Here is a 23,663-nt window from a genome sequence, read left to right as displayed (position 1 = left end):
AGGAACACCAGAAAGTTCCCACTTCCTAGAATATCTCCTCAATTGTCTCCATAGATTTAAAATTTCACTATTAGAACCTGGCTTCTTGGACAAAAACTCGAAAAAAAATCCTTTCCAAACCTCTTTTAAAATCCAAATACTTCATAGAGTAAAAATAAGTAAGGTGTTTTCAATTTAGCAGACAGGGGACTTTATAGGAATGGAAAAGTTAACCAGGAGAAAAATATAAGAAAAGCTAATGATAAATTTCTAACTTCACCCTATGGCAATTACTATGTTTGAGTGGAGGTACTGTTTGTAGAGGGCATATCACTTTGGAGATATCGTGGGAGGTCATTTGTGCCATAGGACCCTTGCTACATAGTATCCTCCACTTTCTACCTGACTGGTTCCCAGTGTGTAGGGTCCATTATTTGTGGGCACCTGCCCTCCTCACTATTGTAGAAGTGTCTACCTGGCCTTCTGCTTCACAGAACTCATATGGCTTCCTATGTATCTGGTCTGGGCTCTGTGTCATCCACTGACATGGCAGGTGCAGCATCAGCTGCCAGGCCTCTCCAAAGAACATCAGAGAGGTGGAGGAGGATGGTGGTGACAGGAGGCTGATGGGCCAGCAGGGAGGGCCCAACACTCACTCATCAGAGGATTCTGAATGCCACGGCTGATTAGAAAAGGCCAAAAGTTCCTCCACTGAAACAGCAGAACTTATAACTCTAATAATTTATACATGGGCTCACTTTCCCTGAATAATTATAGATTATTATCCAGCTAATTACAGTACATGGTATTAAAAGATCTGAAATTTATTACCTCAATCTAGAAAATTACTCGTAGCACGTGTTTTGAAAAGAAAAAGTGCTGGAAAAGAAGTTGAAGTACTGCCAGGGTGATACACTGCAGTCAGTGGTTTAATGCCCTCTTCCCACCATGAACAAAACAACATTGTCATATACCCTATAGATGGCCTAAAACAGGGATTTCAGCACCTCAGTCTCAAACAACTTTTCTCCCTAAGTAGGGTTGACAGATTTAGCAAAGAAAAACATATGGTGCCCAGTTAAATTTGAATTTTACATACATAAATAACTTCAGTGTCAGTGTGCCCCAAATGTTGGATAGGACATACTTACAGTAAAAATTATTCATTGCATATCTGAAATTCAAATCTAACCCAGCATCTTATATCTTATCTGACAAGATAGAGCTAGAATACAAGTAATGTTGAGGAGAGACAATAAAAGTATATGTTCAATAGCAGTACCCCAATATGAAAAACTGGGAAATCAAACTTCATACAAAAATATAGGTCTCCAACAAAACAGTGTTAAATATTGAGAAGAAAATTGTCCATGCTCTCACTTTCAAGTCAAACAGCAAAATGGTGAACAATTCTTTTCCTATGTAGGTCTGATTCTTTGTGTAGTCCTTTGCTGTCTCTAAGAATTAATTCAATCAATCCTTGACAAACAAGGAAATACAAAATAAGTGTAGATAGCACTCTCTTGACATGGGAGCTCACATCCACTTCCCAGAGCCATCCCAACACACCTACTGCTGTTGGTCAGCTTTCCCATCACTGTGACAAAATACACAACATCCACAATTTAAAGTAGGCGAGTTTAACTTGACTCACGTTTTCAGAGGTTTTAGTCAAGGGTTAGGTGGCTCCAAGGCAAAAACATCATGGCAGAAGGGCATGGTACAGCAAAACTGCTCACTTCACAGCCTGGACATAGAGCAGGGGAACACTGCTGGAGAAGAAGGGACCAGTGACCAGAAACAGATCCCAAGGTCTTGCCTCATGACCCACCCAGACCCACTCAGAAGTATGCTTTACTAATCCCCTAGGTGGCTCCAAGCCAATCAAATTGCCAATTAACGTTAACATTCACATTTAGTCATTCTTTTCAGGAAGACATCCCTATCCACTTACACTGGATACCATTACCAAATCTCCCACTATTTTGATAGGAATAAAAATTCACATGTTGATGTTGGTAGAAATAATCAGGGGTAGAAAAAATATTTTTTAATTAGTAAAGGTAAAAATATGAGCACCTCATGTTCACTTCAACATGGCTTTAGAAACTACTGGGTATAAGACAGTCACAGACTAATACACTAGTAAAGAAACAGTCTAATTTAAGACAAAACTGTGTGTTACTAATCACAAGCACGGTAAAATTTCAGAGAACAGCATCAGTGTGAGTTGTATATAATCAAAGTAACTTGAAGAGCCCTTCATTCAATAAATATTTATCCTCTGCCTACGGTTAAACTAGGTATCATGTCAAGCATTGGGATTTCAGCAGTGAACAAGACAGGCAAGACCCTACTTGTGAGAAGCTGACATTCAAGGGTGGAATGGGAGAAGATGTAAAAGACAGAAGGTACAGAAAATGAACGATAGGGCCGGGGATTTAGCTCAGGGGTGCCACTGCCTGCCTCATAAGAGCAAGGTCCTGAGTTCAATCCCCAGTACCAAAAAAAAAAAAGAAAAAGAAAATAAAGGATAGAGGGACTGATAAAAACGACCTTATCTTTTTAGGAAGTAAAACAGGAAGCAATAAGATAAAATGTTATGGTGAGGGATGGAGAACACTGAAGATCTAGATAAGATGACTCATAACATCCAATGGTTTCCCAAAGATATCTCTAAGTTCAGGGTTCAAGGTGAGGGTATCCTGCCTTTTTCTGGTAACTTCTATCACACTTTTGCAGAATTCATTCAGTTTAGAGATGGACTAACCTAATGGCCCAATCCTTTTTCTATCCGGAGTGTTGATAAAGACATAGCATTCAGTCTCTTTTCATGATTCTGTTTCTCTATACATGTACACAGATACACACAAGTACACATAGAAACATACATGTGCACATGTCACACTGCCTTTATGTGTGTGTGGCACAGTTTATTGAAGACATATGGAAGGAATATAAATACAGTTTACTTTACCACAACACAAAAACTTAAAATTGAAATTAGACATCCTCCGAAACACCGTGGGGAACTCTATCACATTGTTTCTCCCTTTTTGGCTTCCCTGTCCCATTCATATTCTATTTATATCTAACAATAAACTTTTTTTTAATTAAGTTATTTTATTGGTACATTGTAGGTATACAACACAATTACATTTCTCATTGGGAATTGTACCTTTACATAATGCATCTTGGTTCTTATTTTTTCCCCATTCCTAGCCCTCCCTTCACCCCCACCACCCTTCCCTATTTACAAAGACTTTATTTCCATTTTTTCCATTTCTCATCATTTTTTCCTTTCCCTTCTTTCCTTTCCCCTGTGACTCCCACTACCCCTACCCCTTTGGACCTTTTCTTCCTATTTTATATTATCAGTTATTCATTCTAATCATTGGTACATTTTAGGTATACAATATAATGACATTCATCATTGGAAATTTGCACCTTTACATAGTCTCTCTTGGTTCTTATTTTTCACCCTTGCCCAGCCCTCCCTTCAACCCCTCCAGTCATCCCTATTTACAAAGATTTTGTTCCTATTTTTCCATTTTCTCATAGTAATCCCATTCCCTTCTTTCCTTTCCCCTACCCCTCCCACTTCCTTCCCCTTTGCCCCTTTTCTTCCTTTTTCACATTACCTATTATACATTTCGTCCTTATTTACACTTTCAGTTTCTCACACCAGAGAAACTATTCAGTATTTACACATGTGTGTCCTATTTATTTCACTTAAGAGTATTGCCTCAATGTGCATCCACTTAGCTAAAAATGTCTCCAATTTCTCATTTTTTATGGCTGAGTAGTACTCCATTTTATTAAAAAACCACATTTTCTTTATCCAGTCTCCAGTTGATGGGCATTTGGGCTGTTTCCAAGTTTTAGCTATTACAAACTGTGCTGATATGAACATGGGTGCACATATATCACTGTGGTATGAGTCTTTTAATTCTTTGGGGAAGATCCCCAGCAGTGGAATAGCGGGATCAAATGGGATTTCCAGTCCTAGTTCTTTGCGGTATCTCCATACTGATTTCTACAGTGCTTGCACCAGTCTACACTCCCACCAGCAGTGGAGCAGGGTTCCTCTTTCCCCACAGCCCCACCAGCATTTGTTATTGATTGATTTCATGATAGCAGCCATTCTTTCTGGAGTGAAGTGGAATCTCAGCGTTGTTTTCATTTGCATCTCTCGAATGACCAGTGATGTTGAACATTTTTTCATGTATTTATTTGCTATTTCTACTTCTTTGTCTGAGAAATGTCTGTTCCTTTCATGCCCATTTTTGCATTGGGTCTTTAAATTTGGGAGGTCTGATCTTTTTAAGTTCTTTATAGATTTGAGATAGTAGACCTTTGTCTGAGGAAGAGCAGGTGAAGATTTTTTTCCCACATTGTGGGTTGTCTCTTCACACTGCTGGTGGTTTCTCTTGTTGTGCAGAAGCTTTTTAATAAGAAGAGATCCCATTTGTTGATTGTTTGTGCTAGTTCATGGGCAACTGAGGTTTTGTTCATAAAATCTTTTCCTACACCGATGTCTTCAAGGGTTCTACCTAACCTCTGTTCCAGCTGGTTCAGGGTTTCTATTTTAATATTTAGATCTTTAATCCATTTTGATTTTAGTTTAGTGCATGGTGAGAGATACAGGTCTAGTTTTAATCTTTGGCAAGTTGAAGCCCAATTTTTCCAGCACCATTTATTAAAGAGGCTATCTTTCCTCCACTGAGGGTGTTTGGCTCCTTTATTGAAGATGAGATGGCTGAGTGTGTCTGGCATTGTTTCTGCATCTTCTAATCTGCTCCACTGGTCCTCAAGTCTGTTTCTTTGCCAGTACCATGCTGTTTTTATCACAATAGCTTTGTAGTAGAGTTGCAGGTTGGGGATTGTGATACCCCCTGCCATGTCTCTGTTACCTAGAATTGCTTTTGCTATTCTGGGTCTCTTCTTGTTCCAAATGAATTTTTGGATTGTTTTCTCAAGGTCCATGAAGTATGCTGCTGGGATCTCAATTGGAATTGCATTGAATCTATATAGTACTTTTGGAAGTATGGCCATTTTCACTATATTAATCCTTCCTACCCAGGAGCAGGGGATGTCTGTCCATTTTCTGATATCATCTTCAATCTCTCTTTTCAGAGTGCCATAGTTTTCAGAGAAGAGGTCTTTGATTTCTTTGGTTAGGATGATTCCTAGGTATTTCAGGTTTTTGGATGCTATTGTGAAAGGACTTATTTGCCCTATTTCTCTCTCAGTGAGTCTGTCATTGGTGTAGAGGAAAGCTATTGATTTTTGTGTGTTGACCTTGTAACCAGCTACTTGACTGAATTTGGTTATTAAGTCTAGAAGACTTTTGGTGGAGTTCTTGGGGTCTTCTATGTAAAGTATCATGTCATCTGCAAATAATGACAATTTGACTTCTTCATTTCCTATCTTTATTCCTTTTATTTCTTTCACTTGTCTAATTGCTGTAGCTAATGTTTCCAGAACTATATTGAACAAGAGTGGTGACCGTGGACATCCTTGTCTTGTTCCTGATTTTAGTGTGAAGGATTTCAGTTTTTGACCATTTAGTATGATATTGGCTGTTGGATTTTCATAGATGGCTTCTATCAGTTTGAGGTAGAGACCATCTATTCCAATTTTTTGTAGGGTTTTTTATCATAAATGCATGTTGGATTTTGTCAAATGCTTTTTCTGCATCTATGGAGATAATCATATGGTTTTTGTCCTTGGCTCTATTGATATAGTGGATTACACTGATTGATTTGTGTATATTGAACCATCCCTGCATCCCTGAGATGAATCCCACTTGATCAGGGTGTATGATCTTCTTGATGATATTCTGCATTCTGTTTGCCATTATCTTATTAAGGATTTTTGCATCTATGTTCATTAGTGAAATTGGCCTATAGTTCTCCTTTTCGGTTGAGTATTTCTCTGCTTTGGGGATCAAGGTGATGCTTGCTTCCAGGATTGAATTTGGGAGTATTGCTTCCCTTTCAATTTCACTGAAGAGTTTAAACAGTAGTGGCAGCAGTTCCTCTCTAAATGTCTTGTAGAATTCAGCAGTGAAGCCTTCAGGGCCCGGGCTTTTCTTAGTTGATAAGTTTTTAATTACATTTTCAATTTCATTGTTTGATGTTGGGTTGTTCAGAATTTTTAAGTCTTCTTTGTTCAACTTTGGTAATTCATATGTACCTAGGAATCTGTCCATTTCTTCTCTGTTGTCCATCTTATTGGCATATAGGTTCTGGAAGTAGGTGTTGATGATCCTCTGGATTTCTGCTGGGTCTGTTGTAATTTCACCCTTTTCATTCCTAATTGCATGAATTTGGACCTTTTCTTTCCTTTTTCTGACAAGGTTTGCTAAGGGTTTGTCAAGTTTGTTGATTCTTTTGAAGAACCAACTCTTGGCTTCATTGATTTTTTTGTATCATTCTCTTGGTCTCCATTGCATTGATTTCTCCTCTGATCTTTATAATTTCCTCCCTTGTATGACCTTTGGGGTTGTCCTGTTCTTCTTTTTCTAGAAGCTTGAGGTTCAGCATCAGGTTGTTTAATTGGGCTCATTCTGTTTTCCTAATATGCGTATTCACTGCTATGAATTTCTTTCATAAGACTGCTTTCATTGTGTCCCATAGATTCCGATATGTTGTATTGTCATTGTCATTTAATTGAAGGAACTGTCTGATTTCTTCTTTAATTTCCTCTGTGACCTATTGGTTATTCAGAAGTGTGTTGTTCAATTTCCATGTGTTTATGAAATTTTTTGAGTTTCTTTTGCTATGGATCTCCAATTTCATCTCACTATGGTCTGATAATATACAGGGAATAACTCCAATTCCTTTGCACTTACTTAAACATGTTCTATGTGTGAGTATGTGGTCTATTTTGGAGAATGACCCATGTGCAGCTGAGAAGAATGTGTATTCTGATTTTGTGGGGTAGAAGACTCTGTAAACATCTGTTAAGTTTATTTGTTCAAGAGTTCGATTGAGTTCTAGTATTTCATTACTTATTTTTTGTCTAGTTGATCTATTTATTTGTGACAGTGGGGTGGTGAGGTCCCCCACTACAATTGCATTAGTGCATATATGACTTTTCATGTCCATTAGTATTTGTTTTATATAGTTGGGTGCACTAGTGTTTGGTGCATAGATATTTATGATTGTCATCTCTTCCTCTTGGATTCTTCCCTTTACAAGGATATAGTGTCCTTCTTCGTCTCTCTTCATCAGTGTTGGTTTGAAATCTACTTGATCTGGCAAGAGGATAGCTACTCCTGCTTTTTTGGGGGTTCCTGTCGCATGGAGTATTGTTTTCCACCCTTTAACTTTCAGTCTATGAGTTTCCTTTTGAATTAAGTGTGTTTCTGGTATGCAGCATATTGTTGGATTTTGCTTCTTGACCCATTCTGGCAGTCTATTTCTTTGGATTGGTGAATTGAGACCATTAACGTGGATGGTTATAACTGAAATGTATTGACTTGTCATTGCCATGACTTTTTCTTTTTGTTGGGTTCTCCCCCTTTACATTTAACTTCTTGTCATGCCAGATGGGTTCATTCTACTTTGCTTCCTGGGGTTGTGATCCTCAATGTCTGTTCCTAGGATATTGTGTAAAATTCTTTGGAGTGCTGGTTTGGTATTCACGAAGTTCCTAAGGTGCTCTTTGTCATGAAAGTATCTTATTTCTCCATCCATTTTGAAAGATAGTTTTGCAGGGTACATCAGTCTGGGTTGGAGGCTGTTTTCTTTTAGGGCTTGGAATATGTCACTCCAAGCTCTTCTTGCCTTGATGGTTTGTGTTGAGAAGTGTCCTGTGATTCTGATGGGCTTTCCTTTGTATGTGATTTGTTTCTTTTCTCTAACTGCTTGTAGAACTTTGTTCTTCTGTTGATTTTCTGGAATCTTAACAATTATATGCCTATGTGTAGATTTTTTTTGATCAAGGCTATTTGGAGTCCTATATGCCTCACTTATCTGTATGTCAAGCTCTTTTCCCCTGCTTGGGAAGTTTTCTGCCATTATTTCTGTGAAGAGATCTTTTATGTCATTTGCACTCTCTCCTGTTTCTTCATTGAGTCCAGTCAGTCTTATGTTATTCTTCTTTGCATCATCTAGCAGCTGCTGGATTGATTTCTCATGTTCCCTTATAATTTTGAAGCAATTTTTCTTTTCCTGGTCATTAATTGCAATCTTATCTTCTATATCTGAAATTCTGTCCTCACACTGGCTCATTCTGCTGTGTGGACTTTCAATGGAGTTTTTCATGTCCTGGAAATCTATTTGCATGTGTTTTATGGATTCCATTTGTTTCCTATGTTGGGATTCCATCATGTTCCTGAGCTCCTCTCTAGATTTATTAATCACGCCTTGCACTAGGGGCACAATTTCTCCTGTTATCTGAGAAATTATTTCTGATTTAATTTTTTCAGATCCCCTTTTGTTGCCAGTTCAGTGGGTCCAGGTAGTTGAGTATCAGAGTGTTCCATCTCATTTCCCTTTGGGGTTGCTGTAGGTGATCTGCAAGTCTGGTTTTGAGACTTATTTACGTGTTTTCTCATTTTGACTGGGGGAGGGAGCTGTTGGCGCCTGCACGGATTACCTCCTCTGAGCTGGGAGAGGTGGGACAGGGGCTGGGAGCAGTGGTAGGGATGGTGGCCCAAAAGCCCTTTCCTGTGGGGTGGGAGCAGCGGGAGGGATGGTGGCCGGGAAGCCCCTTCCTCTGGACCAGGAGCAGTGAGACAGTGGCTCAGAAGCCCCTACCTCTGGGCTGGGAGCAGCGGGACTCAGTACCATGGTCTGGTGGTCCGGTGTCCTCTGTGTCTTTGTAGTGTGGAACCAGGTGGCTGTACAGAGGAGCGGGGGGTGGGGTTCCAGTGGATTGTTGCCGGGGCGTGGGCTGATTTGGTGTCTTCTGCGCAACTCGGCAAATATCTAATGATAAACTTTTTATACCATTTATTGTTATACCCCTACTAAAACATCGCTTCTGTGTTACACTTTTCATTCAAGTCCCTTATCAAGGTATTGCCTTACAAACAGACAATTTCTGCCTTTACAGAAATTCTGAAACTGGCTATTAAGATGGTAATTTATTTCAATGAGCTCATGTAAGAGCTATACTTTTCTCTATTATTCTGTGTATAAATTGTTAACATCATTTGATGTTGTGATAACTGAACATTTGAATGAAACCCAGACACTTTCTTATTGCAGCTAGATTTCCAGATCCATTTTGCATCCCACTGACTATGTGCCTAGCACACAATAAGCCCCCAATAAATGTTTGAAGAATTTAATTTAATGTAATACAACCTATATGAGCACCATGGTGAGCACAGAACAGATATGACACTGCTTAAGAAAGGCAGTCAATTTGACAACAATAATTTGCTACTATTTATACTTAGATGTAGATTATTTTAATGTTGTTTCTTAGTCTTATCAATAAAATATACTCATAAGGCACCTTTTGAAGCAAGCTCAAGTAGGATATGTCCCTTTCCTCTGAGATATAATATTAAAGATATAGCACACAGACTGAAGGAAATTAGATATTAGAGGTGATCAAGCCAGCATTGGCTGGGCCTATCCATTAATTATCTCTAATCAGTGTTTAAAAATGATCTCCACAAAGGAGCCCTAGAATTTTCTGATTTGCCTTATGATCCCTATTTGGCTTCATAGGATTACTTTGGCTTTTGAAATAATTTTTAAAAATTCATTCAGCTCCTAGAAATTGTTTTCTAGTCTATATTAATTTGAGGAGACACTCCTACTTGAAATTTAAACTTCAGTGGGGGCATATTTAGTTCAACCTCTGAGCTACTAATTACCATGAAGCTACTCAACTTTATATCAACTACCTCCAAACCCTATCTCCCACTTTCCTCTCTGAGCTCCCAAAATCTTTATATATGCTTCTATGCTAGCACTATGACTTTATACTGTAACAACTCCCTGTTAGCATCTCCCACTGAATTATGAGCTAAGGGTAGATATATCATACATTTTTTAGCTCTAGTTTGTAACATAATGCTCAGGAAAAAAGTATTTTCATTACTTTACAAATGTTTACTAATCAAACAATTCTCTTTCCAATCTAGGTCAAGTAACTCTTGGAAGAAATGAGAAAAACACTGATTAGAAAGAAAATTAAATAAAACTTTTATACCTCTGAAATTTGTCACATAAAAGAAATTTTAAGTTTTCCATAAATCTTTCCTAAGGTAATATCCAAATTTGAATGCATGGTACCCTGCTTAGCATGTGAATGGCCCAGTTTGTTTGAGCACAGTAATATTTTTTAATTATAGAATTTGTAATGTGAAGTTGAGTGGCTCACTAAGTGGTCAATTAGTCTTTCTGAGCACTTGGTCTCTCTGAGTTCTAAGATGTTTACTCATGAATGAGAGGAACTGGAGATATGAAAAGCAAGAAGGCTGACAGGGATCTATCTTTGATCTGCCTGTGCATCCTCTTTATGAAAATATGGTTAAGTTCTTGCAAAGCTGAGTCTAAAGAGGAACTCATATTGAAAGAACCTTACCCTTTTCTAGAACCCAAAACATTTGAGAAAAAAAAAAGGAGGACCTAGATTAGAGGCATTGTTTAAGCACACCATACCACTTTTGCTGGATGAAACAAATTCTTAAGAATCTAGGGGGAAAATCACCAAAAAAAGAGTAGATATTAATTTATCAAATTAATATTAATTTATTACATTTTAATATTATTAATGTATTGATTTATAAAATTTGCATTTGATGATAGACAAGAGATTAATTCAGTTGAAGAGATACCCAACAACAAAAACAACAACAACAAACATAAATTGAAGGTGAGTAAAGAATCTTCAAATTGCTGCACTCAAGCCAACTGGGTTCCTCTGCTGGTAGGTGCCCAGTGTGCAGTGGCTGCGAACAGCAATCTCCTTGGTAGTATATGTGGTCTGTTGCTTATATGGGCTGCCCTAAGAGACATTAGAGACACTGCTTCCAGGTGGATGTTCATTATCTAACCTCCTACTGTCCCTAACCCAGGCTCCAAACAGGCATGCAGGTGCCTTTGGGAAGCCCCAGGGCACAGTGGCAAGGGTTCCCATTGGACAGGTCCTCATGTCCATCTGCACCAAGCTGCAGAACAAGGAACATATGATCGAGGCCTTATGCAGGGCCAAGTTCAAGTTCCCTGGCCACCAGAAAATTCACTCCAAGAAGTGGGGCTTCACCAAGTTCAATGCAGATGAATTTAAAGACATGGTGGCTGAGAAGTGCCTCATCCTTGATGGCTATGGGTGAAATACATCCCAAATCGCAGTTCCCTGGACAAGAGGTGGGCCTTGCACTCCTGAAGGCTTCCACTGTGCTGCCCCTCCCCCCTAACAAGTTCATTAAATCTTATATCTGCCCCTCAAAAAAAGAATCTTCAAATCATCAAAAGGTTAGTAAGAATCCAGTGTATTCCCAACATAATTGCATTCCTGCCTCTATTTTGTTTATTTACATCCGACTCACTGGTCCAGTTCTAGTTCAAGTTTTACCTTTTCCATATGAATCCTTTCAAAATTCATTTGGTGTTTTACAGAGATCATTAGTTTCAGATTCAGACAAGTACAGGTTACTATCACATTTCACTTTATATTGAGACGTTCTGAATCTATGCACACTTTGGCAAGTGGCAGGATTCCTTTTACTTAACGGGTAACCTTGATGTTCTTACAATGTTATGTCACCTGCAAGTAACACTGCCAAACACATGCCTTTGGGTAAACCATCTCTCCAAATGTTAATTTACTGACTTGTTAAAGGGAAATACTTATACCTACTTTCAAGTTTTTGCTTGTGTTCAAATGAGGTAAGTATGAAAAAGTATGTGGAATATAGTAATTCTGCAATAAAATGAATGATTTGACCAAAATGGTTTATTTATTGGTTTCTTGCTTAGAAAACCTTGTTTGGGGGAGTTGTAAAATGTTTCATCTTGGGAGAGGACAATTAACAAACAAACTGGTCGATCATCAAGGGTTTATCAATTCTTCCATAGAAGATTGAGAAAGCATTTAAGTTGTTGAATCTGATAGGCTGTTCTTTTCCTAAGTAGCTACTCAATGGCTGGAGGAGCATATCTTCAGTGAGGGCCAAGATATGAAAGAGATGCTTCATTAATAAGATCTGAAGCTCGTACATACTTTAGGTATTTGCATGTGTTTTCTGTAGGTCATCTACCTGCTTGTATCTTATTATCTTTGTTTCTATTGTAAGAGAAAAAGTGATTTTTTTAAAATACAAAATGTAAAGTTGTCTCCAAAGATACAAAACAAGCTTAATAACAGGGCTGTAATATTTTATTTCTATTTTCAAAATTTTAGAGTTGCAAAAGTAGTAGAGAATTCCAATATTCTCATCAGCTTCTTTTAACATTAGCACCTTACATAACACAGTAAAATTATAAAAACTAAGAAATTAACAACAGTATAATGCTGTTAACTAAACTAAAGACCTTACTCAGATTTGGCTTTTCATTAATGTCCTTTTTCTCCTCCAGGATCTAACCCAGGACTCTACCTTGCATTTACTTGTCGTGTCTTCTTAGCCTCAGTGTACTGGTATTGGTCAAGTGTTTTCATTTTGGGGGGGTTTTTTTGGTACCAGGGATCGAACTCGGGTCCTTGCACTTGTGCAGCAGGCGGCGAAACCACTGAGCTAAATCCCCGGCCTGGTCAAGTGTTTTTAAAAATGTCTCTAAATCTGGGTTTGTCTGATGGCTTCATGTGATTAGATTGAGGTCACTAGTATTTGGGAAGAACACTACAGATGAATGATACCCGTACAATAGAGTATATAACTTGGTGATACTCACTTTGATCACTTTATTAGGATAGAATGTGCTCAGACTTTCCACTTTTATAAAAAAAATTTGTAATTAATATTTTCCATTTATTCTGAGTAAATATGATGGAAACATCTTGTTTCTCCTCTGATCTTAGAATCCATCAGTGTACTTACTATGGTATTCTAATGGTCATTTTTATATGCCTCTCATTCTTTCTACATGTATTAACTGGAAGACTTCTGTAAAGAAGAATTGTCCCCTTTTTTTTACACATTCATCAGTATATGCTTATGAATATTTATTTCACTCTCTGAGTTAAAATCCAACTACTGTTATTTATTTTGCTACTCAAATTGTTCCACTTTTAGCCACTGTATGCTCTTTTGGGTTAACCCTTCTGTCCTTTAAACATATTCTCATCTTATTTTTTAAAAAAATCATCTGGTCCCACAAGATATTTCAAGCTCAACAACTTCTCCAAGGACAAAGGCCCCAATTCTCTTTTAATTTACTTAATTTAGTAGATACACCTAATTTTCTAAGATTAATGGTTCTCTACCTTTAAGGATTACTGCATTCCCACCTCAAAGAACTAGGACTAGAGGTCCCATTTGACCCAGCTATTCCCCTACTGGGTATCTTCCCCAAAGAAATAAAAGAATCATACCACAGCAATATATGTGCACCCATGTTTATAGTGGCACAATTTGTAATAGCTAAGGATTGGAAACAGCCCAAGTGCCCATCAACTGGAAAATGGATAAAGATGTGGTTTTTTTATAAAATGGAGTACTACTCAGCCATAAAGAATGAGAAACTAGAGTCATTTATAGCTAAATGGATACATATTGAGGTCATACTCTTCAATGAAATAAATAGGACACATGTATAAATACTGAATAGTATCTCTAGTGTGAGAAACTGAAAGTGTAAATAAGGATGAAAATGATTAAAACAAATAATTGATAATCTGAAATAGGAAAAGGTCAAAAGGCGGAGGGGTGGTGGGAGGGGAAGGGGAAAGGGAAGAAAGGAAAGGAAAAATTATGAGAAAGGAAAAAAAATGGAAACAAAGTCTATGTAAATAGGGAAGGGTGGTGGGGTGAAGAATGCATAGGTAATGGGGAAAAAATAAGAACTAAGATACATCATATTCAGGTACAAACAACCAATGATAAATGTAAATGTATTGTATACCTAAAATGTACCAATTAATATTAAAAAAAAAAAAAAAGAATTACTGCATTCCCAATGGAAGGTCCTAAATTCAATCCCCGGTACAAAAAAAAAAAAAGAATTACTGCACTAGAGAAACCACTTCTCCAGATCTAGGCATGTCTACCAACTCAATCACATATAACTTTGAATTTAGGTCTATTAGAATATATCTCAAATTTTATCCAGATAGTTCATTTACATTTCTGTCCCTCCATCAAGATGCCTCTAGAGCTGGGACTTTCACTTATTCTTTTTATTTAAAAGATTTCTCTTGAATATTTTCTATCCAATAGAAATACAGTAGTAAATAAAACTGACCCAATCTCAGTCCTCAATGTATTGATCTAATGCCTGAACCACAATAAGCACAAAGCATTCACTTTGCACAAATTTTGAAAAAGATCACAACAGTGAATAACACCCATAACTACTTTGCCCATATTCTGACAAAAGGATATAATTCCAATGGATGTTCAGATCCTTATTAACCATATTCAGAAAATAATATATTATTATCCAAGGGAAACTACTATAAACATCCCTCTTTCAATTACCATCTCTTGGGAATTTATTATCCAGTGAGAGAATTGTTTGCTAAGCAAATAAATGAGAACTATACTTCAGGTGGTGACTTCTTGGAGACAACATTACTTTATGAGGCCCATTTAATGTTTCCCTGGCTACTCTGACTTTCATTATTCAAGAAAACAGGAAAATGTCTTGGGGAACAGCAATAATAGACTATATCTGTTTATGTGTTTATATAATCATTATGCTGGATCCATATACATACAGCTCAGTGTTTATGTACTTCAAACAGGAAGGTCCAAATTTAAGTACATAACAGAGAAGATTAATTTCTTTTCAAGAGTACAACAGAAGTTCACCACAGAAGAGAAATTTTCTTCAGAAGTTACTAAAGAAACAATTATACAATCTTATGGATTCCTTCTGTTAAACCAACTTACACAAAAAACACACCAGAACCTCAAGCAAGGTATTTCTTATGGAGGATGATATATATACTTTAAAAGCAGATGAGTTCCAAAACCCTACCATTTTAAGACTTTATCACAAGAAACAAAATTAACTCCAACCTAAAATATTACTTTAAAATAATCTCAGGTTTCCTATATTTTTAATATTGTTTTAAATTATATGTAGCATACCTGAGATTACTAGGGAAGAAACATCTCCCTATTTATTAAATAAAATTTACAGTTAACAGTAGCTAATATTTATAAAGAAGATGCTGAACCATCCTTATGAAGTAATTATTCCATTCTAAGGAAATAATATGAATAAGCTGCATAAAGTATTTATATCAGTGATAATACACTTGTTCACAGTGAAGCCACAAATAAGCCATTATGTAACACAACATAGAAGATATTTGTATAATTATAGGCCCCACTCTATGCCCAAGTGAATCTGGAACTTTAAAAAGATAACCCCTTTATACAAAATTTTGAGAACCACTGAAATATACTAAGTGTTAAGGATATTCATCTTTATTTAAAATTGTGTGAGTCCAGAAGATAAAAAGTACATATTGACTAATGGTTCAAAACCAGAAAAATCATTATTCATTTAAAACTGCAGGAACAGTTGCTTCTGGATATGAGGGAATAACTGGAATGAGTCTTATTTTCTTGCTAGTAAACAACTATAAAACTGAATAAAACATATAAACCAACTATCCTCAAACAATAGACAATGTGTAAAGTACAGGACTGAGTCTTGGAGAGATTTGATTAAACACACATTCACCCTGAATTTCTTACTGGAGGTATTTTCCAGAAAAATAACAACAAAAAGTGTGAAATAAAGACAAAGTACAAAGTGGATTTCTCACTGAGTTAAGGAAGCAAACATCAGATTTCATTCCTGCTGAGTTGACTGGGCTTTGTGAAACAGGTGTTTGAATTTGGAAAGCTTTGTTAAATATAGCCCTCAGAACCCTGAATAAGTTTCTCTCAGGTCCTTGGCCAACGATAGGGCTGTGTGTATGAACAGCAAAATAAAATTCCACAGCATTTAGCAGACATGAGCTTTTGGAAAAGTGAGGCCTTGAATGGAGATACTAAAAGATGAAAAGTGCTTGGATACATTGGTTGAGCCAAAACAAAGAGACTTCTCTAACCTCCCAGAGCACCTACCTAGGAACCCAAAAAGTCTCCAGCAGGAGTAAAGATGATAACTTACAGTAAGAGTTATGTCCTAGGACATAAGTTTGGACTTAGATGCCATATGACATATGACCTATGCCATAGGACATAGGCCTAGGACACCTAGGACAGGGTTTGCCTTAGGTGGCAAAGCTATGGCACATGTACCACAGCAGACTATTTGTTATCATTGAAATCTCTAAAAGGTTCCCTATCACTGCCCTAGGATTAAGGGCAAAACAAAATAAACTTATCTTAACAAAGTTTAAAAGCAAAACTGACAAAAATCGAGAAATTCCTCCAATAATTGAATGGCCTATACCCAAAACTTCAAAGTTCTTCAAAAGAAGACAATATAATTCAGATACCTTCTAATATATTATCCACAATGTCCAGCATATAACAACAAAAAAAAAATACCCACAATCAAAAAAACAGAAGTCAAAAGGAAGAGAATCAAAGATAACAGACTACTGGAATCAGCAAATAAAAACTTTAAAATAGCTACTAGAAATATCCACATAGATTTCATGGAAAATTATAGGTATATTGTATTAACAGTTGGAAAATCTAAATAAATAGAAACATTTTTAAAAGAACCAAATAGGCCCCAAACTCCATAGGCAGATGAAGCATCTCTGTTCCACATCTCATGTGTGGACAACACAACCATGCCACCCATGTGCTGGCTCCCAATCAACTCTGCACCTTGGATTCCACACCCTAGCCCCAGTCAACCACCAATTCCAAGCCAGTTGTACATTTTTCCCCCCTTGGCAAGGAACAACAGAGGCTCTGATGAACCAACCAAGCTCATGGATAAGGCCAACACATGGGGAAAAAAGGTAGGACCAGAAAGTTGGTAGATCCAAGGAGAAATTATGGACTCAACAGCAGTGCTAGCCCCAAGGAATGCCCACAGCTATTGTAAACTACAAAAACAGCATGGAGGGAGCCAAGGGATTTAGATCAGTGGTTCCACCACCTGCCTCGCAAGCTCAACATCCCCAGTACAAAAAAAAAAAAAAATAGCATGGAGTTTTACTCAAAACATAACCCCTTCATTACAGGGTAAAGATGGAAAAGAAACCCACCCCAGCACCCATCATATTGCCAGACAGTATTTAATCAGGTGCATTTTGGGAAAGAATTAATTGTTTAAGACTAAGCCACATAACAACTACAGAACTCTACTTCAGGGTTTCCAGTGTAATCATTACATAATGACTGGGTGACAGTCAACACAGGAGACAGCCTTGAGAAGGAGTACACTAAACAGAGACCCTCTGAGAAGTTTAAGCTCAAGATAAGAAGACCCCTGACCCTCTATAGTGAGAAAACAGGCCCAGCAAGTTTGGCTTTCAGAGGCAGCTGAATCTGTAACTGCTGGCATTAAGTCCTGCTTAAACCTGGCACTGTGACCTCCATCCAGCAGAGACTGGATGGTCTGATTGTTTTCCCCATCTACCAACATGAGCAAGGACATGCCTGGGTTTGGACAGTTGCCACAGTCTGGGGTGTAAGGACAGAGGGACATCTGGAGTGTGTGTGTGTGTGTGTGTGTGTGTGTGTGTGTGTGTGTGTGTGTAAACCTAGATGGAGAAAATCATGACTTGCTACATTCCAAGAGTGCAGATCCTGGAAAGAAACCAAATATTCAAAAGGAATCTTTTTTTTTTACTCAATTCTGTTTCTTTTTCCTCCATTAGCTTCTTTTCAGGTTTGTGGGGCTTTCTCCATTTTTCTATTCCTCTTTTAACTTACTTTCTTTCCTTCTTATTTTCCTTTTTTCCTTTACTTTGCTCTTTTTCTTCTTTTTTTATTGTTTGTTCTTTTGTGTTACTTTTATTTGGTATTAGTAATTCCTTTTTATTCCTCAGTAGGATTCTTGTCTTACTTTTCTCTCCCCTTTCTCATCTCAGTTGATTAATTTTTCAATTTTACTTTTTTCATTCCCTGGTTTACCATTACATGTATCTTTCCTTGAATAACCATTAACCTTTATGAATCGTTAGGTGGCTAAATCTATGCTAATACTGTTGAAAACTCTTCTATTGTTAGTGGAGGTACAGCTGTTACATTTAGTAGATATATACAGAATTTCAATACTTAGTTTGTCTTAGTGTTTATAATTATAAATTTTTATGGTTAAGGTGGTACATTATTTGTTTTGGAGTATGTTGATATACAGTTTGTCTCTTACACTATATTTTGCTGATTTTATTGTTGTTGCCAAAGTGTCACAGTTGTTACTAATAATTGTTTTCTCTGTATGGCAATATCTGAATTACCTCTGTGTAAGTAACAAAATTGTAGCCATTCCCAGAGAACTGGGTGCTAGGCCAAATACACTGTAGCCTCCTCTCCCAAATAAATGAAGGTGCTTGGATCATGGGACAAAGGCAAAGACATATAGATAGCCACACCTTGAGGGCATCACTCAAAAGCAGACACTCATTAAAGAGGTCTCTATACAAGCAACAAATCTCCCACTATTATCAACCTGTAAATCTCAGCACCAAAATAAAATACACACACACAAAAAAAAATAGATATATGATAATACAAGGCAACAAAATGCCTAACTCCCTCAAAACTGACCTATGAAGCATTGAGGGAATGAAATAACAAGCCACATAGCTGAATTCTTTGCAAGGATAACAGAGGATTTGAAAAAGATCAATAAGTTGCTCAATGAGCTCAAAGAAGACATAACTAAACAGATAATGGGCCTAATAAACAAAATGATCATCAAATCTACAGAAGACACTAATGAAAATGTAGCTGAGCTAAAGAAAGTGATATAAAATAAAGAAGACCAGCATAGAAAAGAATTAGAGCATATGAATAGATGTCAAACAGAAATTCAGGACATTGAATATTCTGTTGAAAGTATAGGCAGCAGAAGTGACCAATATGAGAGCACTGTATCAGAACTAGAAGATGGGTCTGATGTCCATGACCAATTATTGAGAGATAACTTAAAAGCAACAATGGAATGTAAAAAATGGATCCAACAACTACTAGATGACATTAAGAAGACTAATCTAAGATAAATTAGAATAAAAAATCAAGACAGAACCAATCCCAGCACCCAGGAAGAGGCTCCCCAGCTGCCATTCCACCACTCCCAGCTGAGAGGAGGTGAGCCAATCCCAGGGCCCAGGAGGAGGCTCCCCGGCCATGATTCCACCACTCCCAGGGCAGAGGAGGTGAGCCACATGGGAAAAAGCAGCACACACACACACCCCGTAGAAATGAGAAGACACATAAACAAGCCTCAAAAACAGACTTCCAGATCACCTACAGCAACCCCAAAGGGAAACAAGATGGAACAATCTCTGATACTCAACCACCTGGACTTCTTGAACTGGCAACAAAACAGGATCTGGAAAAAATGAAATCATAAATAATTTCTCAGATAACAGCAGAGATTGTGCTCATAGTGCAAGATATGATTAATAAATCTAAAGAGGACACAGATTAAAACAAATAGAGAAGCTAAGGAACATGATGGAATCCCAACATAGGAAACAAATGGAATCCATAAAACATATGCAAACAGATTTCCAGGAGATTAAAAACTCCACTGAAAGTCTACATAGCAGAATGAGCCAATGTGAGGACAAAATTTCACATATAGAGGATAAGATTGCAATTAGTGACCAGGAAATGAAAAATTGCTTTAAAATTGTAAGGGACCATGAGAAATCAATCCAGAAACTGCTAGATGATGCAAAGAAGAGTAACATAAGACTGATTGGAGTCAATGAAGAAAGAGGAGAGAGTGCAGATGACATAAAAAAAACTTCACAGAAGTGATGGCAGAAAACTTCCCAAGCAGGGGAAAACAACTTGACATACAGATAAGTGAAGCATATAGGACTCCAACTAGCCTTGATCAAAAAAAATCTACACATAGGCCTATAATAGTTAGGATTCCAGAAAACCACAGAAGAACAAAATTGTACAAGCAGTGAGAGAAAAGAAACAAAACACATACAAAGGAAAGCCCATCAGAATCACAGCAGACTTCTCAATGCAAACCCTCAAGGCAAGAAGAGTTTGGAATGACATATTTCAAGCCCTAAAGGAAAACAGTCTCCAACCTAGACTGATGTACCCTGCAAAATTATCTTTCAAAATTGATGGAGAAATAAGATACTTTCAGGCTGAAGAGCACCTTAGGAACTTCATGAATACCAAACCAGCATTCCAAAAAATTTTAGACAGTATCCTAGGAAAAGACAATGAGGATCACAACCCCAGGAAGCCCAGCAGGATGAATCCATTGGGCATGACAAATTAAACACAAAGAGGGAGAATCCAACCAAAAGAAAAAGTCATGACAAGGCTTTTAAAACTATTAACTTCATCTCCCTAATGAGTGTATAATTCAATCTTGTTATTATATTGATTAGTATTTTTCTGATTCTAGTGTTGCACACCTTTCCTTGTGCTGTATTGGCTATTTATCATCTTCTTGTGTCTACTTTTTAATTGGGATGTCTATTAATAAGCTGTAAGAGTTCTTTATATATTCTGGTCATAGGTTATATGCATTGCAAATATGGTCTGTTTAAGGCCTACTTTTCATTTTAAGAATGTCATTTAAAGTTCATTTATCAATTTTTTTCTTTTATACATCATGTTTTTTGTATCCTAGGAAGTTCTTGCCTACCCTAAATTCATAAACATTTTCCCTTATAATTTCTTCTTAAAGTTTTATACTTTTAGGCTTTCATATTTAGGTTCATAGATCCTTTCAAGTTATTTTTATGTATGGAAATAAAGGGTTGAGGTTAATTTTTTATATACGGATACCAGGTGTTCTAGTGCCGTTTGCTGAAAGCACTATCTCTTCCTCGGCTCTTGAATTGAGTTTATGTTCCATAAAATGTTAATGTTAAATAATCTTTCAAAACTCTGTGGACCATATATGTGTGGTTCTATTTCTAGATTCTCTGTTTTATTCCAATGATCTATATGTCTTTCCTTACACCAAAACTGCCTTGATTACTGTAGCTTTAGAGGAAGTCTTAAAACTAGGTACTAAATGTCTTCCAACACTGCTTTTCTTTTTCTTTTTCTTTTTCTTTTTACTTTTCTGAGGTTCTTTGTACTCCAACATAACTTTTAAATTTCAATATCCAATTCTTCGTTTATAGCAAGTATATATAGACCTGAATTTTTATATATACCTTGTGTTTTCTAATTCTGCTAAATTCAAATACAAGTTCTAGGGGCTCCTAGAGATTTCTTAGTATTTTCTCTGTAGGTGATAATCTCATTTACATATAAATATTTTACTTCTACCTTGCCAATCCTATCCTAATTGTGTCATTTTATTGCCAGACTATTTTGGTTTAGGCCTATGTTTCAAAGTTTAATGGACAGATGAAGAGTAGGCATATCTGCCCTTGTTCCCCACCTTAGGGAGAAAGCATTGTATCTTCTCCATTCATATAAGGCATTCTCGCTGGAAGTATGGAGTACATGTCTTTGACCTGTTGAGAAGGTTCTTTTCTACTTGTAGTCTCCTGAGAGCTTTTACCATGAAAAGCTGTAGAATTTAGACCAATACTTTTTCTCCAACTAGTGAGAGGATCATATGCCTTTTTCTTTTCTTCTGTTAAAATGATGAATTTTGGGGGTGGATCTTCCAATGCTGAACCAACGCTGCCATCCTTGTAATAAAACCACTTTCTATATACTGCCAGATCTGACTTCTTTGTTTGTTTTTTGTTTTTTTGGTACCAGGGATCGAACTCGGGTCCTTGCACTTGCTAGGCAAGCGATGGAACCACTGAGCTAAATCCCTATCTATGTTCATACTTTTTTCTCCTATTATCTTTATCCAGTTTTAGGATTAGCACAATGTTGATTTCTTAAAATGAGGGGAGAAGTGTTCCTTCTTTTTTCTGCTTTAATTGTTTGATATAATTCATCAGTTAAAATGTATACAAGCCTGTTGTTGTCATATAGGTAGGTTTTCAAGCTAGGAATATACTTTCTTTAATAGGTGCTATTCAAATTTTATATTTCCTCCAGAGTTAGTTTCATTAATTTGTCTTCCAAGGTACTTCTTAGAAGTTGTCAAATTTATTTCAAAAAAGATTTTTGTAATATGCTTTCTATATCCTTTTAAATTCTGTAAAATCTGTGGTAATGTCTCCTAGATCTTGATGTTGTAATATTAAAAATGTATAATTGATATTGTGTAACAGGAAGAAAAGGTCTAAAGGAGCAGGGGAAGTGGGAGGGGTAGGGGAAGAGAAAGAAGGGAAAAGAAAAAAATATGAGAAAAGGAAAAAATGGAAACAAAGTCTTTGCAAATAGGGAAGGGTGGAGGGGGTGAAGGGAGGGAAGGGGAAAGGGAAAAAAATAAGAACCAAGATACTCATGTAATTGTACAAGATCCCAATGATGAATGTAACTCTATTTTGTATCTAAAATGTACCAATAAACATAATGGGAAAAAAATAAAATAAAACAGAAACACTAAACTAGCTGGAAGATAAGTTAGGTAGAACTGTTGAAATATAGGCATAGGAAAAGACTTTATGAATAAAACCTCAGTAGCAGAGGAAGTAGCACAAAGAATCAACAACAGGAATCTCATCTTATTAAAAAGCTTCTGCACTGCAAGAGCAAACACCAACAGAGCTAAGATATAACCCACAATGTGGGGAAAAAAATTTAGCAGCTGTACCTCAGACAAAGGACTATCTAGAACATATAAAGAACTTAAAAAAACTCAGACCTCCCAAATTTAAAGACCCAATTCATAATGGGCATCTGAAATGAACAGATATTTCTCAGACAAAGAAATAAAAGCAGAAAATAAACATATGAAAAAATATTCAATATCACTTTTCATTTTAGAGATGCAGATGAAAACAATGCTGAGATTCCACCTCACCACAGTAAGAATGGCTGCTATCAAGAAATCAACAAATAACAAATGCTGGTTGGGAGAAAGGAACCCTTCTCCATTGTTTGTGGGTGTGCAGACTGGTGCAACTACTGTGGAAATCAGTATGGAAATATCTCAAAGAACTAGGACTAGAGGTCCCATTTGACCCAGCTATTCCCTTGCTGGGCATCTTCCCAAGAGAGTGAAAAGAATCATACTTCAGTGATATATGTGCACCCGTGTTTATTGCAGCACAGTTTACAATAGCGAAAGCTTGGAAACAGCCCAAGTGCCCATCAACTGGAAACTGGATAAAGAAGATGTGGGGTTTTTTTATAAAATGGGGTACTACTCTCAGACATAAAGAATGAGAAACTAGAGACATTTATAGCTAAGTGGATGCACATTGAGGCCATACTCTCAAGTGAAATAAATAGAACACACATGTATAAATACTGAATAGTTTCTCTGATGTAAGAAACTGAAAGTGTAAATAATGATTAAAATGAATCACTGATAATGTGAAATAGGAAGAAAAGGTCC

The 23,663-nt window shown here is 36.9% G+C and overlaps 1 long non-coding RNA gene and 1 other non-coding gene across 2 annotated transcripts in view; one reads left to right on the top strand and one right to left on the bottom strand.

The window, feature by feature from the left end:
* The window catches only part of LOC110344325 (uncharacterized), a 377,838-nt gene that overhangs the window by 258,803 nt on the left and 95,372 nt on the right, over positions 1-23,663 (bottom strand). The window lies entirely within an intron of this gene.
* On the top strand, positions 10,848-10,978 carry LOC147827911 (small nucleolar RNA SNORA70). Its single transcript, XR_015451706.1, has one exon. It is a non-coding gene; the product is annotated as a small nucleolar RNA SNORA70 (small nucleolar RNA).

This window comes from Heterocephalus glaber, unplaced genomic scaffold (assembly GCF_053883595.1).
Source record: "Heterocephalus glaber isolate CG9 unplaced genomic scaffold, H.glaber_assembly_v1.0 deba00001429, whole genome shotgun sequence".
Lineage (NCBI taxonomy): Eukaryota > Metazoa > Chordata > Mammalia > Rodentia > Bathyergidae > Heterocephalus > Heterocephalus glaber.
The sequence above is the reverse complement of the archived record's forward strand: the minus strand, read 5'-3'. Positions and strand labels throughout refer to the sequence as shown.